The sequence below is a fragment of the Octopus sinensis genome, linkage group LG4, assembly GCF_006345805.1.
Source record: "Octopus sinensis linkage group LG4, ASM634580v1, whole genome shotgun sequence".
Lineage (NCBI taxonomy): Eukaryota > Metazoa > Mollusca > Cephalopoda > Octopoda > Octopodidae > Octopus > Octopus sinensis.
This window is the reverse complement of record NC_043000.1, coordinates 113,887,906-113,909,859: the sequence shown is the minus strand read 5'-3', so window position 1 is coordinate 113,909,859 and position 21,954 is coordinate 113,887,906. Positions and strand designations below refer to the sequence as shown.

Genomic DNA, 21,954 nt, shown 5'->3' with positions numbered 1-21,954 from the left:
TCCAACCATCTCCATCACCATCATCACTGCCTTCATATACCTTCACTGCATGCTCCATCTTCACTGTCATCATCACCATCATCACCACCACCACCAACATTATCACATCAACCACCACCACCACCATCATCATCATCATAATTACCATCAACAACGAAGCCACATTTCTGAATTGCAAACTGTCTTCATGTGGACAGCACGTGATTGTACTCTCTCTCTCTCTCTCTTTCTCTCTCTCTCTCCCTCCGTCTCTCAATCTCTATCTCTCTCTCTCTCTCACACACACAAATTCAGTATGGACATCTCATGGCTGTACTCTCTATTAGCAACACACACATGCAAATGCATGCACACACACACACACACACACACACACACACACACATGCAGATGTACATGGGTGTGTGTGTATGTATAGAGAGATAGACAGACAATTACACACACAAATACATGCATACATACACAGACACACACACACACACACACACAGATGTACATGGGTGTGTGTATGTATAGAGATAGACATTTACACATTTACACACACAAATACATGCATACATACACAGATACATACATACAAACACACAACATGCAGATGTACATGTGTGCGTATATATATATATATATATATAGAGAGAGAGAGAGAGAGAGAGAGAGATAGACGGACACACACAAATGTATACACACAGACAAACACACACACACACACACATGTATATGTGTGAGTGTGTAGGGAGATAGACACATTTACACACAACTACACACTTACATGCATACATACATACACATGGAAATAAGTACATACACACGTGAGTAGGTAGATGTTTACACACATGCAATATGGACACCATGTGAATATACTCTCATACACATTAACAAAACTATGTACATACACACACACACACGCATACACACACACCACATCTAGCTCATGATGCTACCTATACACATACATACACACACACATATATATATATATAAACAATCTCCCTCGCTCTCTCTGTCTTTCATACATATACATTATACACTGAGATATACATATACATACACACAGATAGTGATAGACACACATACACACTCATGCATATACACACATATAGACTTACAGACAATTATGCACTGTGTTGCACATAGGTACATATATACACACACACACACACACAATAGGGTACTGTACATCATATATATGTATACACACACAAACATACACACATACATATACAATGTTGTAGTGTTCATTACAAAATCACAGGCACTCACACACAATGGTGTGCTGTATCTTACACACACACAATCACACACACAATCACACACACAAACACACACGCACACACAAACACACATACAAACACACACACACACACAAACACACACACACACATTCACACACACACACTTCATAACACAAAACGTACACACTTCTTTCTTTCCTTCTCTCTACCCTCACACATACATACATTTATAATAACACATTTACACATATTTTATAGCACAAAACACACATATTCTCTCTCTCTCTCTCTCTCTCTCTCTCTCTCTGCATATACACACACACGGACACACACATTTCATAACGCAAAACATACACACTTCTTTCTTTCTTTCCTTCTCTCTCTACCCACACACATACATACATACCCTTATACACACACATTCTCACACATACACACATATTTCATAACACAAAACATACACACTTCTTTCTTTCCTTCTCTCTCTACCTACACTCATACATACACTTATACACACATTTACACACACATACACACTCACACACACATTTCTTAATACAAAACATACACACTTCCTTCTTTCTTTCCTTCTCTCTCTACCCATACACACACTTACACACATACACACAATTACACACTTCTTTCCTTCTTTCCTTCTCTCCCTACCCACACACATACACACACTTCTCTACAGACACAAAACCACAGTAACATACTTCCCGCTCTCCTCTTTTTCTCTCCCTCCATCACCCTTTCTCTCCCTCCATCACCCTTTCTCTCCCTCTCTCTCTCTCTCCACACACACACACACACACACACACTCATGTAACACTAACACACCACGTAACACAAAACACATAAAGAAGCAACCACAACAACCACAACAACAGCAGAAAGTGTGCTAGACCTCGGAGTGGTCGGGTGGGGTGGGGGTAACCAGCGTGTTTAACCTAGTTTGAGTGTCACACACACAGATAGGGGTGGTGTATATATTTGGAGAGGAATGTAGCAGAAAAGATGATGTAACGACACAAACATACACACACACACATACATAGTGCATATACATTAAGTCTTCTTTCTTGCTAAAACCATTATATATATATATATATATCATCATCATCATCATCATCATCGTTTAACGTCCGTTTTCCGCGCTAGCACGGGTTGGACGGTTCAACCGGGGTCTGGGAAGCCAGGGGCCGCTCCAGGCTCCAGTCCATATATATATATACATATATATATATACATATATATACATATATATATACATATATATATATACATATATATATACATATATATATACATATATATATATACATATATATACATACATATATACATATATATATATACATATATATACATATATATATTACATATATATATACATATATATATATAATATATATATACATATATATATATACATATATATACATATATATATATACATATATATATATATATACTATATACATATATATATACTATATATATATACATATATATACATATATATATATATACATATATATACATATATATATATCTATATATATATATATAATATATATATATATATATATATATATATATATATATATATATTCTTGTTTCAGTCATTTGACTGCAGCCATGCTGGAGCACTACCTTCAGTTGAACAAATCGACCCCCAGGACTTATTCTTTGTAAGCCTAATACTTATTCTATCAGTCTTGTTTGCTGAACCGCTAAGTTACAGGGACATAAACACACTGGCATCGGTGTCAAGCAATGGTGAGGGGACAAACGCACACACACAAATACATACATACATATAAGAACCATCCGAATGTGGCCAATGCCAGTATCCCCTGACTGGCCTCTGTGCCAGTGGCAAGTAAAAAGCACTATCTGAACATGATCAATGCCAGGACAGCCTGACTGGCCCCAACCCCCCCATGCTGGTGGCACAAAAAAAGCACCATTCGAATATGGCCAATGCCAGTACCCGCTGACAGGTCCCTGTGCCAGTGGCACATAAAAAGCACTCACTACACTCTCAGAGTGGTTGGCATTAGGAAGGGCATCCAGCTGTAGAAACCTTGCCATATCAGATTGGAGCCCGGTGCAGCCAACTGGCTTGCCAGTCCTCAGTCAAACCATCCAGCCCATGCCAACATAGAAAGCAGACATTAAATGATAATAATGATGATGGTGAATGTGCTTCTTTCAGTTCCCATCTACCAAATTCACTCACAAGGCTTTGGTCAACCTGAGGCTACAGTAGAAGACACTTGCCCAAGGTGTCATGCAGTGGGACTGAACCCAGGATCATGAGGTTGGGAAGCATCCACGCCTGTGCCTATATATCATCATCATAATCATTTTATATCCGTTGTCTATGCTGGCATGGTTTGGATTGTTTGACCAGTGTGTTTTAGCATGGTTTTCTGTGGCTGGATGCCAACCATTCCAAGAATATAATGGGTGCTTTTACATGCCACTGGCACGAGTGCCATTTGCATGACATCAGTATCTGCCACGACTGCAGTATATATATATATATATATATATATATATATATATAAATAAGTTCAGCAAAATTTAGATTCAGATGAATATGGTACTAAAGTTAAAGGCACCAGAATTTGGTATGGTATTATCCATATAAATCAAATGGGGTGATTATAATCAAAATAAGCAACAAGGATATCCAAGGTAGTGTAGTACAATTGTTTCATGCTACTTCATTTTATTAAACACTGTAAGTATTAAATCAGTTTTAAAATGTCGAGCAATCTTCAGCCACATATAGAATTTTTTAATTAAATGGACAAACTATATTTTTATACATATTTCATTTGGCAACATTACAAAGAGGGTAGATATATAGACAGAGAGGTTAATTTCATCATCAAGAACATTGTAGTAGAATGTCTTTCCTCATCTGTAGATTTTTTATCATTGACTGGCCTCGTACCGGTGGCATGTAAAAAGCACCATCTGATCGTGGCCGTTGCCAGCTTAGCCTGGCCCCTGTGCCGGTGGCACGTAAAAAGCACCATCCGATCGTGGCTGTTTGCCAGCCTCGTCTGGCACGTAAAAGCACCCACTACACTTACGAGAGTGGTTGGCGTTAGGAAGGGCATCCAGCCGAAGAAACATTGCCAGATCAGACTGGGCCTGGTGCAGCCTTCTGGCTTCCCAGACCCCAGTTGAACCGTCCAACCTATGCTAGCATGGAAAGCGGATGCTAAACGATGATGATGATGATGATGATGATGAGTTCACTTTGTTATTCTTTGTTATATATTCTCATCAATATATATATATATATATATATATATATATATATTATATATATATATATATTGATGAGAACTGAAGCCTGAGTGAAGGTCTCTCGCTCAGCAAGTGTGCACTGGGTAGCAGGTGGACCTGGTCATTATCCAAATACTGCTGCAAAGTTTAGGAGAAAATGAACTCAAAATGACAATAGAACATGTAATGGAATGTTATTACAGAAGCGAACCTACCAAAATAGGACACTGGAAAAGAATAATAATAATAATAATAATGGTTTCAAATTCTGTCAAAGCGCTAGGGGTTAAGTTGATTACATCAACCCCAGTGCTCAACTGGTACTTATTTTATCAACCCTGAAAGGAAGAATGACAATGTCAACCTCAGTGGAATTTGAACTCAGCACACAAGGATGGACGAAGTGCCACATGGCATTTAGCCTGGCACAGAAATGATTCTGCTAGCTCATTACCTACATAATGATAATAATAATAATATTGGCACAGGGCCACTGTTTGGGAAGAAGCATAACAACAGATTTCATCGATCCCAGAATTCAATCAGAGATTTAGTTTATTGACCTCAAAAATAATGAATGACAAATGGTCGCCTGAAAGGGATTTGAACTCAGAACGTAAATGGATGTAACTAAACACTCCAAAATGCTTTGTCCAGTTCTGCTAATAACTAAAAACAACAACAACAACAACAACCATAAAATAAAATCAATTAATAAGCAAGAAAACCACAATGATATGAAGAAAATTAATTCATACAAAAAATGCCGTTAATTGGGGAGATGAAAAGAAGCCGGTGCTCGTCAATTAGCGATCATTTATTAATTATGACTGTTTAGTCAGCCAACAGATCAGGTGTTAAATAGTGGAAAGAACCGGTTTATTAATAAAGTAGTCTGAGCTCTAAGTACTTTGCTAGGTTTAAGCCTCAGGGGAAATAAAGCTCAGCTTTATTCACTAATAAACGTAACTGATTGGTTGCAGAAAAACATTATTATCATTATCATTATTATTATTATTATTATTATTATTATGTTTTTTCCTTCTTTCTTCAAATTTTCTTCCGTTTCTCGCCGAGTGTTTTCCATACACCTAGGGCAGAGAAGGGCATTGTATGCATTCCCAGATTACACGTGCAAATTCACAGATAAAATATGTATTTAAAAATTAATAAATAAATAAATTCATGGAAGGATGTTATTTTCACAGCGATAGTGCTCTTCTCAGTACATGAGCCGTTGCAGTTAATACGATTTTTTGCACTTCCTGTAGGGATGGTAAGCCTGGAATCATTTTCAAATAGGTTTCAGTACCTTTTTTTATCATTGCTAGAGATCTTACAATCACTGGTACTGTAGTCGCCTTGAGATGCCACATTTTTTCAATTTCTTTCAGCAGGTTTTTATATTTACTAATCTTGTCAAATTCTTAATAAACACATCCTTTTTGTCTGATCTTTTATAATAATATCTGGTTTATTAGCTTTTATAGTCCTGTCGGTCTGCATGGGGAAGTCCCATAGAATCGACACATTTCCTCTCTCAGTCACATCTTATCATTATTATTATTATTATTATTATTATTATTATTATTATTATTATTATTATTATTATTATTTTTAAGGTACTGAGCTGGAAGAGTTGTTAGCATGCTGAACGAAATGCCTTGAGGTATTTTGCACGTCAATATGCTCTGAATTTCGTCGAGGTTGACTTTGGCTTTCATCCTTTTGGAGTCGATGAATTAAGTACCATTTGAACACTGGGGTTGATGTAATCGACTTAATCTCCTCCCCCCAGCTGCCCTTATGGCAAAAATTATCATTATTATTATTATTATTATTATTATTATAATCACTATTATTAAAGGTGGAGAACTGGCAGAATTGTTAGCATGCGATGTAATCAACTTAATCCCTACCCCCAAATTTCAGGCCTTGTGCTTCCAAAAGAATCATCATCATCATCATCATCATCATCAAATAGCTGAGTTACAGGGATGTAAACACATCAATACTGGTTGTCCAGTAGTGATGGGAGGACAAACACACACACACACACACATACATGACAGGGTTCTTTCAGTTTCCGTCTAACAAATCCACTCACAAGGCTTTGGTCAGCTTATAGCTATAGGTGCCATGCAGTGGAAATGAACCCAGAACCATGTGGTTGAGAAGCAAGCTTCTTACCATACGGCCACACCTGGGACTTTCTAAAGCATTGGATATTAGGGTCCAGTAGAGTAAAATGTGAATCAAAGGGGTCAAAAAATAAAGAAATGGTTGAGAACCCCCTGATCTAATCTTTGCAGCTATCATTGAATAATGACCAAATTGGTGTTGCAATACAGCAGTGGACAGTTGCTGGTTGGACACTTGCTGGGTTGACAGTTGCTGGGTGGACAGTTGCTGGGTGAACATGTGCTGGGTGGACTGTTGCTGGGTGGACACTTGCTGGGTGGATAGTTGCTGGGTGGACACTTGCTGGGTGGACAGTTGTTAGGTGGACACTTGCTGAGTTTATTTTTAGAATGACATTGTAGGGTACATTAAAGAGGATGGATCTGGCTGGTTTGAACAAAAACAGGTAAAATATTTAGGTTGGATATGATCAGCTTAAATGCTAAAAGGTTAAGACAGACTTCACTACACCAATCATCATCATCATCAAGATCATTGTTGTCATGTTTTTCAAGTTGCATGTAAATTTCTCCTGCACCATCTGTTGCACATCTGAGTGCAGCATTGTCTTTTATGAGTATTCAATCATATCTCTATACACTATAGCTGTTTTACTTGGCTTTGAGATTTTTTTTGTGTTGTTTTAATTTTTTTTTTTTTTTGCTACTACAAAGAGGCCCACCCGCAACTACAATGCTATCATTTAATTGTATTTTTTTTTTTTGTTAAAAGTATTCTTTTCAGCTGTCTACAAACACAGCCAGGCTGAAATAAAGCATACTTCCAGGAGTGAATAAAAAATTCTCAAACTTGAGGGGGTGGGCCCCTTAGTTACTTACAAGAGCCCCCATATATGGACTCTAATGGCGTAGAGGCCCACTTGCTGGCAACCTGGCCAGTCCACCACTGGTTGCAATGTTAGGTTGTGATTGTTGTTGTAGTCTGGCCTTCGTCCTCTAACCCAGCAGATTTATGAACATAGAGATTCCAACCCTTATTGCCCCTTCTTTTATGTATGTGAAGGGAGCTGTGGGCCACCTTTTCCATCATGTTTCTTTTCCCTATTTAAATTCTTTTAATACTAACTAAAACCACCCCTGTTGCCATGGTACAAAATCCACATTTAAAAATGCCTGACTATAATTTCAAATAAGAAACACCCATCATAGAATTAATTAAGACAAAATCAATTATGTGTACTTTATCTCCTCAAATTCTTAATAATTTTTAAAACTAAAACACACAGAAATGTAGTGATGAATGAGTTAAGACAGTGTGATGTGATTTGAGGGAGATTTGGTTGCTATTTCTAGCAAATTGAGCAACCATATACAAACTCTATCAGCCCCTATTGTGTATGTTGTAGGTGGGAGCATGTAAGGTATGTTATTGACTATGTGAGAGTATGTGCTGTGTGGGTAGTTGGGGAGTGGCTATCATGTGATTTTGCACCTACAAAGGAAATTGTTAAGATTAACTATTATAGTTTAAACAATGTCAATTTCCACAGCACTTCTATAGTTCTTCAGGTGTGTACAGCATTGTCCTTGTGGGAAATGTGAGGTGGTGTGGTGTTTCTGAACTATATATATGTTGAAGGCATGTGACCCCACCTTTGCTTCCCCCACACCCCCACACCACCATACCACACCACACACCACCACCATACCACACCACACCACATCACACCATCTTGCACACACTAGCACTGACCACTTCCCAGCACCTACACCATCATCCACACACCTACACATGCATGCACACCTTCATTTTGGGATCACCACTACTTTATTATCTCCCCTTCTTCCTAGCTCTCCTGTGTGACCCCTCTGTCTGGCATTCGCCATGATAGATCGCTAGACACTAAACCTTTTTGACTTTCTCTCTTTGTGTATTTCTGCATTCCTTCCTGTCAAAGAGCACAGGCTCAAAACGTAAAAGACTTTCTCACTTCCCGAGCATTAAACTAATACATCTGTTTGTTGTTTACATACCCATACAAAAATTTTTTAAATTATAAACATAATTATAATTAGGGTTTAGCAAAATTGCTTCACCACATACCGAAATTTAGAAATAGCACTTAAATACTATTCTACTACCATAAGATATCTCCCAGACAGCAATAATCTCAACTCACATAGGCAAAGAGAAAAAAATAACGAATCCATCCGGCTTTGATTAACTATATACGCGTTTCTGGATTAAAGATATGTAAAATTACTCATGCCTTATTTCCGTCATCAGTATAGTATTTCAAATATAAATTTGATAGCACTAGTAATCAAGATATTCATTTGACCAAGCGCCATTGAGCAAATTTAATATCCCAAAACTGGTACTTCCAAATTCATACAGATGAGTTAGGGCTCGCACCTTCTCCCAATCACCCATGTGCATTACAAGTAATCCCGCAGAAACTGCAGTTTATATCAGGGAGAGAATTATTATTGATATATATATATATATATATATAAATAGATAGATAGATAGATAGATAGATAGATAGATAGATAGAGAGATAGATAGATAGATAGATAGATATGCTGTGACTGAGAAGACCCAGCAAATAAAGTGAGATCACAGCTGTAACCTCCACCAGTGTTGCATAACCAACCAACTCAAAAGGTACCCTTGGATTGTAGGGTGACATGGCATGCTTGAGGAGACCTACTGAGTCAAGTACATCAACATCAAAATGAAATCAAATCACAATCAAATGGAAATTGTAGTTGTGGTTCCTGTGCCGGTAGTATGTAAAAAACACCATCCAAATGGGGTCGATGCAAGCACAGCCGTAACTAACTTTCATGCCAGTGGCATGTAAAAGTACCATCTGATCGTGGTCAATGCCACCCAAATTTGTCCCTGTGCCAGTCGAATGTAAAAAGCACCCACTACAATCTCAGAGTGGTTGGCATTAGGAAAGGCATCCAGCTGTAGAAACATTGCCAGATCAGACTGGAGTCTGGTGCAGCCTCCTGGCTCCCCAGACCCCGGTTGAACCGTCCAACTCATACCAGCATGGAAAACAGACGTTAAACGATGATGATGATGATGATATATATGTATATTATATATATATATATATATGACATACACACATATGTATATACATATATGTATCTACATTTATATATACATATATATGTGTACACATTGTGTGTGTGTGTGTGTGTGGTCTGCCTTGTTCTTTGGTACTTTATTCTCCAAGACCATCATTTCCTCTACCAAACTCAGCTTAGAACAAAACTACTACAGAACATCCGCTGCTACTACTACTACTACTACTACTACTACTACTACTACTACTACTACTACTACTACTACTACTTTTTCTTCTTCTTCTATTACTGCTGCTGTTGCTGCTACTGCTACTATTAGCATAGCTTTGGTGCTGCTGTAGTTGTTGACAGTCCGTATGAAATCATAGCAGGACTTTGAAAATGGTGGAAGATAGAACAGAAATAGACACAGCAACACACCGCCGACAAGAACAGCAGCGACAACAACAACAACAATAGTCCATTACACTATAGGCACAAGTCCTTAAACTCTGAGGTTGGAGGGTGCTGGTCATTTACATCAACCCCAGTACCCGACTGGGACTTATTTTACTGATCCAAAAGGATGAAAGACAAAGTTAATTTCAACGCAATTTAAACTCAGAATGTAAAAAACGGATGAAATGCCACTAAGCATTTCGTTAGCTTGTCACCTTAATGATGATGATGATGATGGTGGTGGTGGTGGTGGTGGTGATGATGATGATGGTGATGATGATTTCTTTTATCTGCCACCAGCTTTGGACAGACCAAATCTTTGTGAGTGGATTTGGTAGATGGAAACTGAAAGAAGCCCATTGTATATGTGTGTGTGTGTGTGTGTGTGTGTGTGTGTGTGTGTGTGTGTGTGTATGTGTGTGTATGTGTGTGTATATGTGTGTGTGTGTGTCTTTGTGTGCCTGTGTTTGCCCCCCGCCCCCATCATTGCTTGGCAACCAATGCTGGTGTGTTTACATCCCCGTACCTTAGCGGTTCAGCAAAGAGGCTGATAGAATAAGTACTAGGTTTACAAAGAATAAATCCTGGGGTCGATTCGTTCGACTAAAGGCAGTGCTCCAGCATGGCTGCCGTCAATTGACAGAAACAAATAAAAGAATAGAAGAATAAAAGATAGTGATGCAGGCTACCTGTATCGGAGGACCACCCTAGGGATAATCGAAGAAACCCTCCACACACACATACACACACACCATCCAAGATCTCCTTAAACACCAATTCCCCCCTCTTTGAGAAGGGTTCGCAAAAACACTGGAAATGGTACAATGTGGGACTACAAGAAGGAATATGTAAAAAGAACAATGGGAACAATAAATCTCAACAACGTGTAATTGTGGAAAACCCCACAAAACTATAGTTACCCTGAGCACCAAAGAAAGGGCATTCTGCTCACAGTAGATCCATTTACTCAAACCATGATTTCCACTCTCGTCATCATCATCGTCATCGTTTAACATCTGCTTTCCATGCTGGCATGGGTTGGATGGTTTGACTGAGGGCTAGCAAGCCAGAAGGCTGCACCAGGCGCCAATCCAATCTAGCAAAGTTTCTACAGCTGGATGCTCTTCTTAACATCAACCACTCTGAGAGTGTAGCGGGTGCTTTTTATGTGCCACCGGCATGAGGGCCGGTCAGGTGGCACTGGCAATGACCATGCTCAAACGGTGCTTTTTATGCGCCACTGGCACAGGAGCCAGTCAGACAGCACAAGCATCAACCACATTTGAATGGTGCTTTTTATGTGCCACTGGCACAGGTGCCAGCTGGGAGGCAGAACTTCCCTCTGGACCCTCATTTCCCTTTACAGGTGAAACTCCAAAAAGTTGATGAGGGATTGGCCAAAGAGTAAAGGATCTGTCTGTAGGCCTTTTAATTTGGTCAATCACACAACCCTTTTGGCTAAGGCCACCAGACAGATGAACACTGCTTGTGCTTCCCACCAAAAGAAGGTAGCAAGACAATCTTCACAATGGACTCAGTTGACAGGTGGATCCATCCCACATGTGACAGTAGGTTTTCATCCTAACTCCACAGACTTGCAATATCCAGACACTGGACAAGTAATGTTGAGGCAGATGTAACCAAGTGAATGCCACAACATGGCACCTTGGGTGGACAAGTGTCTTCTATTATGGCACCTTGGGTGGGCAAATGTCTTCTAGTATAGCCTGGGGTTAACAAAAGCTTTGTGAATGGATTTGGTACACAGGAGCATTGGAGCTCCAATACTATCATTTAATTATTATTTTTTTTTGTTAAAAATATTCTTTTCAACTGTCTACAAACACAGCCAAGCTGAAATAATTAATGCATTCTTCCAGGAATGAATAAAAAATTCTCAAACTTGAGGGGATGGGTTCCTTAGATACTAAACTGGGCCCCCATACATGGACTCTAATGGCACAGGGTTCCACTTGCCATTGGTCAAGCTAGCAACCTGGCCAGTCCACCACTGTATGTGTGTGTGTGTGTGTGTGTGTATGTGTGTGTGTATGTATGTATATTTATATATATATATATATATATATAATCATAATCATCATTGTTCAATGTCTGTTTTACATGCTGGCATGGGCTGGACAGTTTGACTGAGGTCTGGAGAGCCAGTAGCTGCACCAGGCTTCCAATCTGATCTGGCAATGTTTCTACAGCTGGATGCCCTTCCTAATGCCAACTACTCTGAGATTGTAGTGGGTGCTTTTTACATGCCACCGGCACATACATATATATATGTGTGTATATCTATATCTATCTATCTATATATATATATACATAATATATATATATATGTTGAGAGAGAGAGGTGGGGAGGGATGGGGAGAAAACGAGATGCTATACACTGAAATATAAATAACATATAAGATAGATGAAACCCTAAAATATTATCCATACATACACGTATGATGTGCTTCTGTGGCATCAAGTGATGCTGACATTGTCAACATCTTTCCTAATAATGATACTACAGACCCATTGTTTACATCCATTGAAGTAACCGCATCACTAACCCAACACACAGTTGGTCTAAGAATTGGTCTTAATATAGACGCAATGCCTGAAGTTAGCAGAAAGGAAAATAATCCATTATGTCAATTCTTGTAGATACCCGTGGTTTCATTTTATTGACCCCAATAGCATAAAAGTTCAATTTGACCAATGCTGAATTTGAACATGAAACATAAAGACCGGGTGATTTTTTGCAACACTGTACCAATTCCACCAGTCTACTCCCGCCTGGTTGTTACTGGAATAATTAGGAAGTTGGATCTCTTTCAAGTCCAATGTAGTTTTTGGATTTTTTAAAATTTACTTCAAAGCCAATTGGAAAAGTGATTCTTTCACCATTTTTCAGTGATAAGAATGATACACACATACATACATACAAACAGCATACATACATATGTTCATACATGTAATATACAGGTACATAGATACATGCACACACAGATACATACATACATGCAAACATACATACATGCATACATGCATACAAACATACATACACGCATACATATATACATGCATGCACACATACATACATGCATACACGCAAACATACATACATACATACATACATACATGCATACATACATGCATACATACATACATGCATACATACATACACACATACATACATATACGCATACATACATACATGCATACATATACATGTTCACACATACATTCATATATACACACATACATGCATACACGCATACATACATACATATGCACACACATATGCATACACACATACATTCACACACACACACCACACACACATATATGTACATGTATGTATGCATGTGTGTGTAGTACATATATGCAAACACCGACTGCACATGAACTGAACTCTGCATTCATAAGTTTGGATTTTCACCAAGCTGCATTGTTTTTTTGTTTTCTTTTGTAAAATGAAGAACCTCCTAAATAAAGGATTTTGTTCTTCAGATACGTTTACTGATTAACAGATAATGCTGTGTGTGTGTATGTGTGTTGGTGTTGGTGTGTGTTGGTGTATGCATGCGTGCATGTACATGCATACACAACTCACCTCTGCATGTTATAAGAATATGGTAATCTTTCAAATATAGCAGGGGTTACGTTCCAAACTCCCTCCCCACCGCAAAAGGAGAAAATCCACAGCAAAGTAGAAACAGTACTGTATATATATATATTATATATATATATATATATATAATATATATATATATATTTTAATTTTTACCCTTTTATTTGTTTCAGTCATTGACTGCGACCATGCTGGAGTACTGACTTTTAGTCGAACAAATCGACCCCAGGAATTATTCTTTGTAAGCCTAGTTCTTATTCTATCGGTCTCTTTTGCTGAACCACTTAGTTACATGGATGTAAACACACCAGCATCGGTTGTCAAGCGATAGTAGGGGTGGGGGACAAGCACCAACACACAAGCATGCACACACACACACACACAAACACACACACACACTCACAAATATATATATATACGATGGGCTTTTTCCAGTTTCCGTCTACCAAATCCAATCACAAGCCTTTGGTCGCCCAAGGTGCCACGCAGTGGGACTGAACCCGGAACCATGTGGTTGGTAAACAAGCTATTTACCACACAGCCACTCCTGTGCCTAATGTCTATAACCCTTTCAACTTCCAAGAGAAGCGAGGTCAATGTGGTTGTTATCGTTATCATTTAACCCCAGACGAAATGAAGCAGACCTACAATCACAGGGCCTCCATCAATGACCATCCTGTCTTTTTTTTTATATAACTACAACAACATAATCCTTGCTTCCTTTTTTAAAAAGTGTAGTGTGTGACTTGAGATAGATATTGCTAACTATTTCTAGCAGGTTGAGCAACCACATAGAGGCTCGTAATGTTTTGGCTGGCATTTAAATTAAAATTCTGTAAATAGATGTTTGAAGAAAACATAGAGCCGACATTAATATAGTGTTGAAGACTGGAACTGAGAATGGCAGAAAGAGAGAAGAATCGATTTTATATGGAATGGTTCTCTTTGAAAAATGGTATGAAATGAATTTAAATGAAAATCTGTCCCTGAAGACTATTTCAAAACACAAAGGAGAAAAACAAGATCTAAAGAAATAGAAAATGTTTCAGAGAGGAATGTAAAGCAACAGTGGTACATATGCACATATAAATTAATATGTACATATAATATGTACATATAAACTAATAAACTAAAGAATGCATTCACACATATACACACACACAAACATGTACACTCATCTGTGCAGGCACCACATGTAAAGCACCCGTGCCAGTACCATGTACAAAGGTCCTGTGTTGGTGTCAAGTGAAACGCACCTGTGCCAGTACCACATGAACGGCATCTGTGCCGGCATCATGTAAAAATGCACCTGCACTGGTGCTACATGAAAAGCACCCATACCAGTGCCACATGTTAAAGGCACCTGTGCTGGCAATATGCAAAAAGCAACCAGTACACTCTGGGACTTATTCTTTGTAAGCCTAGTACTTATTCTATCGGTCTCTTTTGCCAAACTGCTAAGTAAAAGGGACATAAACACACCAACATCGGTTGTCAAGCAATGTTGGGGGCACAAACACAGAAACACACACACACACACACATATATGTGTATACGACAGGCTTCATTTAGAATTCCGTCTACCAAATCTACTCACAAGGCTTTGGTTGGCCTGAGGCTATAATAGAAGACATTTGCCCAAGGTGCCACACAGTGGGACTGAACCCAGTACCATGCGCCTATACATATAGTAACAAATCATGCTAATAGAGAATGTGAAACATTACAAACCAGGAAGAATGTGGCCACATGTATTTACTCTGCAAATATTAGAATCCACAAGGAATCTCAACATTAATGTATGTTTTCTGGAATGAAGTGGTGAAGCACGACCTTTGAACTTTAGGCCTCACCGAGGCAATGACTAGTGACCAAGACTTTTGGAAATATGCTGTGCTTCAGAAGACTCAGCAAGCCAAATGAGACCATAACCTCGTGGCCTATGCCAGGGATGTAACCAGCCCACTTATGCGTACCTTTCCTTACTTGGACACTAAACTCTGCTTGCGAAGACCTGTTGAGGCAAGTGAAATCGAAAACAAATTCGATGACTGGCATCCGAGCTAGTGGGTGTGCTAAGAGCACCATCCAAGCGTGATCATTGCCAGAGCAGCTAACTAGCTTCCATGTCGGTGGCACGTAAAAGCACCATTCGAGCATGGTCGTTACCAGCGTCGCCTTACTGGCAATTGTGCCAGTGACACGTGAAAAAACATTCGAACGAGGTCGTTGCCAGTATCGCCTGACTGGTCCTTATGCCAGTGTCACATAAAAGCAACCACTACACTCTCGGAGTGGTTGGCGTTAGGAAGGGCATCAGCTGTAGAAACACTGCCAGATCAAGATTGGAGCCTGGTGCAGCCATCTGGTTCGCCAGTCCTCAGTCAAATCATCCAACCTATGCTAGCATGGAAAGCAGACATTAAACGATGATGATGATGATGATGATGAAAATAGAACATCTGCATACATAAGTCTAATTACTAGAATATGCAGATGTACTTCATGAGGACACAACTTGGATTAGAATTCCTTCCTTATACAGACATGAGGAAGCCACATGTAGGAAAGAGATTAGGACATGGTTAACTGTTGTATTACCAATTGTTATGACAATACTTTTTTTACACTATAATCATGTAGTAACAATTAAACATATAACAAAGTTGGGTAACAACAATGTAATAATCCAACAAACTCTCCATGAACTATACACAAACCAACAAACAATATTCCATCAAACTACCAAAACGATACCTGATGACTTCTTGTGACTAATGCCTACTTTGTCTCACTGTCTCGCTCAGAGCGCTACCATTTATAGTCGTTCGGTCAGTCTATTCTCGCCAGAGGTTGTCGTGACTCTCACCACAACATTAACCATGGTGACACTGTCTATGGGAACAGTTAATAACTTCTGGAGCAGCAGAAAGGTCCCGACCAAGAGAAAAACAAGGTCAGTGAATGTGGTCATTTGGGCAAATAGGCATTTATGGTTGCAAAGCATGGACCCTGGACAAATTTGACGAGAACAATCAATGTGTATGAAATGTGGGTTTACAGGAAAATGTTAAGAGTCTCTTACAATGGTCATCGGATAAATGAATGGGCGTAACAAGAAAGAGGTGGAAAAGGACATCTCTTGAGCATTGTGAAAGCACAAAAGCTTATCCGTTATGGTCATATTCGAAGGAGTAGAAGTTTGGAAAACATTTACCATAAAAGGAAGAGTAGAGGGCAGGAGATGAAGAGGTAGGCAAAATAAATGCCATGGATGGACAACATCAAGAGCTGATTGGACAAGGACAACAAGGCAGCTGGAGGACTTGTGCATGATCAGGAAAAGTTGTGTTGCAGTGTTAACAATGTGATTCAGGTACATGATGACAATGACAAATATCATCATTATCATCATCAAAAACATTTAACATCTGCTTTCCAAGCTGGCATGGGTGGACGGTTTGACTGAGGACTGGTGACCCAGAAGGCTGCACCAGCCTCAATCTGATCTGGCAAAGTTTCTACAGCTAGATGCCCTTCCTAACACCAACCACTCCGAGAGTACTGGGTGCTTTTATGTGACACCGGCACGAGGGACAGTCAGGCGGTACTGCCAACGACCATGCTCAAAAGGTGTTTTTTACGTGCTACCTGCATGGGAGCCAGTCCAGCGGCACTGGCAACGACCACGCTCAACTGCTGTTTTTCATGTACCACTGGCACATGTGCTGGTAGGGCGACTCTGGCAATGATCACGCTTGAATGGTGCTTTTTCTGTGCCACGAATATATATATATATATTATTTTTTTTTATTTATGCGCCCTTTTCAAGCCTAACCAGGCTCATGGGCCCGGTTTTCCTGTTTCTGTGGTGTATGTGTTCCCCCACTAGCTGGACAGGATGCCAGTCCATCACAGAATTACTCAAAAAACAGGAAGAAAGAGTGAGAGAATGTTGGGGCGAAAGAGTACAACAGGAGTTGCCACCACCCCCTGCTGGAACCTCGTGGAGCTTTAGGCGTTTTTTCTCAATAAACACACACAATACCCGATCTGGGAATCGAAACCGCGATCCTCCAACCGCGATTCCACTGCCCTAACCACTGGGCCATTGCGCCTCCACAAATATATATATATATGTATATATATATCATCAACAAGTTGTATATTATTCATATGTGTGTGAATGTGTATATACATGTGTGTGTGTGTGTGCATTTTGTATGCTTCTTTAGTTGCTTTACAACATATATGTATGGTTTTTTCTCTCATTTAAAATAGAACATCCACGTACATTTGTCTAATTACTAGAATTCAGTGGAGCCACCTACCTACTCATTGAATTATAGTAGAAATGACTGAATATACCTCATCATGTCAGCCTATACCCTTAACATAACCCTGAGGCAGAAACAGCCTGGCACAGTAACAAAAGGTGGATTTTTGAGTCACAGGTGTGACCCCCACTGAGATAGGGTCACACACAGCTCCTGTATATCTAATTTCATACAAAAGTCTTAGGTTTACCCTAACGTTATGTTAAAAGCTACCTGCCCAACATTGAACCTGAGATCTGAAGGTTGTGAAGGAAACCTCTCAGCCACTTTGCTCTGCGTGTGTCCTATATTTAAGAATTAGATGACACCCGCACTCACACCATGTATCTGTGTCTTGGGTTGATATGGAAATGCAGGAAGTGGAAACTTGAGTCTAAGTGTTCACTTAATGAGTGCCACTTAGGCAGGAGGAGAGCTTCCCTCATTAACACTACAACAGCTAAACTTGGCTTCAAACACCCTTATCGTCATCATCCCCACCCATACCCTCCCCCATCATCATCATTATGAACATCATGAGTATTAACATCACTATCATTAGCAAAACCGTTGTCTCCATTGTCATCAATCGTCATCAATCACCATCAATCATCATCATCGTTGTTGTCGTAAACAACATTCTTATTATAAATACCATCACCATGAAGATCATCATCATTACCATAAACAATGGCATCGTCGTCATCGTCATCTTCATCATAGTCAACAACCCCCAAATCATCATCACCACCGTCTCCCTCTTATAGTTTTCACTACCATCATCATCGTCATCATCACTGTCATCATCAACATCATCAATGCCATCCTCATTATTGTCTTCCGTTATGGCATGGCATCATCATCATCACCACCACTACCACCACCATCATTATCACCACCACCACCACCGTCTTCATCAACATCATGTTCATCATCACCGTCATCATCATCATCGTCGTTATCATCATCATCAATGCCACCCTCATTATTGTCTTCTGTTATGGCATGGCATCATCATCATCATCATCATAAATCAACAGCAGCAACAAGAACAACAACAACAAAGGTGTTAACAGAAGTAAAAGAAAATACATTTACTGCCAACACAGCATCCATCATCATCACGACCACGACCACCATCACTATCACCATCACCATCATCATCATCATCATCATCATCATCATCATCATCATCATCACTACCTCTGCTACCATCAGGATTATAAGCAACAACAACAAGAACACCAAACTATCAGTATGAAACATCACCACCACCACCACTATCACCACCACCATCACCATCACCACTACCACCACCACTATTCTTACACCTTCTCCACCAGCATCACACTTCATCATCATCATCATCATCATCAACAATGCTATACTCATCTCACTTACCATATGCCATTATCAACACGAAACAGCACCAAAACCGCCACCGTCCTCCCACCCCACCCCACGCACTCACCCAGCATTACCATCTCCTCCACCACCACCACCACCACCACCACACCACCACCACCATACACCACCACCACCACCAAAACCATCATCATCATCACCACCACCACCTCCACCACCACCACCATACACCACAAAAAATATGCCATCATTTTATATGCAACTACATCACCACCATCACTGCTACTGCCACGACCACCTTCCTCTTCAAGACCACCACCACCCCAAGAGCTGGAAGGTATGGAGCGATACAGGTGTGCAGTGTAGTGTGGCGTTAATAAACCCACAAACAATGGATGCATTAAATGTGCAGTGAAGTAGAAGACGAGGTGCACCCGATGCACTGGACTGGCTAACAGCATTAGTGATAATGGTTAGAAGACTTGCAGTCCATGTAGATGGATGCTCTGTTGCCTAGGAAACAAAATTAGGGGTGGTGGCGGTGGTAGTGGTTATAGTGGTGGTGGTGGCGGCAGCAGTTAGGGGCTGAAACACAAAGGAAGGTATTTGAAGAGTAATTACCTCCCTTGGTAACATATGTTCCCTCAAGTCAATGAATAACCTGTAGGAAGTCTCTGGACCTGCTAGAAACAGCAGTTAAATCTACCAATAGACACTAATGTCTTAGAGACAAAGATAGAGATAGAGAGACTATATGTTTTGGATGCCCTTCGGATCCCCACCCTCACATGAGTACAACAGTAACAATCCAACATTGCCCCGCCACCACTGTAATTCTTAGCCTGAACATGAAACCACTAAGCTATATACCTTCACACACACGCATGCACACACACACATATATATATATACACACACACACACATACACACATTGCTACACCACATGTTACTGTGTTTATAGAATAGGTAAAAAATACACCAGAAAGGTGTTTAACAGAACAAGCAGCCAGTGTTCAGACCAGATATATTGGATACAAAACATCCAATATTAAATGAAAAGAGATGGAATAGAAGTAAACAAAAGATGACTATAGGCAATGTGTCTGTTGAAATAATGAAAGTATAGAATAAAAGATGGACAGGCAGTTGTTAATGGCATCAAAACATTTACAAAACAGTATAAAAACTATTAAGCAGAGAAAACAGGAAAATCAGGAAAATGGCAGCTCATAATGGTTCTTCAGAGACAGGAGGGCAATATCCTGAAAATTCATATTCTAAAAGCACAGATAAAAGAGAGGAGGATCCAAGTAATTCTTTGTAATGGTTCTACATAGGGAGATATATGGAGAGTTCATACTCTAACTTCACAGATAACAGAGAGGAAAATATAGGTATTGCTTAACATCTGTTTCTGGGGGTTGGTGACCATTTGGCACAGTATTGTGCATTATGTGTATCTATACATGAAGTAAATTGGTGTTAGGAAATGCGTATGAAATAATACACAATTGAATTATATTATTACCCATCCCATCATGAATGCATCAAAGAAATCGCAAGAATAGTTTACAGTGAGCTCAGTTCCTACAATGAACTGTACAAAATGATGACACAGCATAACTATCAAGCAACTTTACCAACCACATGGTTCTGGGTTCAGTCCCACTGCGTGGCACCATAGGCAAGTGTCTTCTACTATAGCCTTGGCCCAACCAAAGCCTTGTGAGTGGATTTGGTAGATGGAAACAGAAAGAAGCCCATCGTATATATGTATATGTATATATGTGTGTGCTTGTGTGTCTGTGTTTGTTACCCCCCTCCAACATCGCTTGACAACCGATGCTGGTGTGTTTACGTCCCCGTCACTTAGTGGTTCAGCAAAAGAACCAATAGAATAAGTACTAGGCTTACAAAGAATAAGTCCCGGGGTCGATTTGCTTGACTAAAGGCAGTGCTCCAGCATGGCAGTCAAATGACTGAAACAAGTAAAAGAATAAAAGAGTATCTGAAGCAGATGTTGATAATGATGAACCAGAAGATAGGATATACATCCCTCACTCTTCCAGCAACTCTCATACCACCACCACCACCACCACCACCAACCACTGTCAGCAGCAACAAGTGGAGGCGCAATGGCCCAATGGTCAGAGCAGCGGACTCACGGTCGGAGGATCGTAGTTTCAATTCCCAAACTGGGCGTTGTGTGTGTTTATTGAGTGAAAACACCTAAAGCTCCACGATGCTCTGGCAGGGGGTGGTGGTGACCCCTGTTGTACTCTTTCGCTCCAACTTTCTCTCACTCTTTCTTCCTGTTTCTTGTCCTCGACTTCCTATACAACCGCTGAGCCTGGATGCGCATTCATCCATCCGTCAATGCTCTCGGTGTCGAGGGTTGACCTGCTTTTTCTTCTG

General features: G+C 39.8%; 1 protein-coding gene across 8 annotated transcripts in view; it reads right to left on the bottom strand.

The window, feature by feature from the left end:
- The window catches only part of LOC115210395 (disabled homolog 1), a 172,906-nt gene that overhangs the window by 64,863 nt on the left and 86,089 nt on the right, over positions 1-21,954 (bottom strand). The window contains exon 1 of one of the 8 annotated variants that reach the window (XM_036502365.1): positions 2,776-2,792. The exons of the other annotated variants lie outside the window; for them this stretch is intronic. The gene's annotated coding sequence lies outside the window, so the exon portion shown is untranslated. Of the gene's footprint in view, positions 1-2,775; positions 2,793-21,954 lie in introns of those variants that run through there. 8 annotated transcript variants of the gene reach the window in all.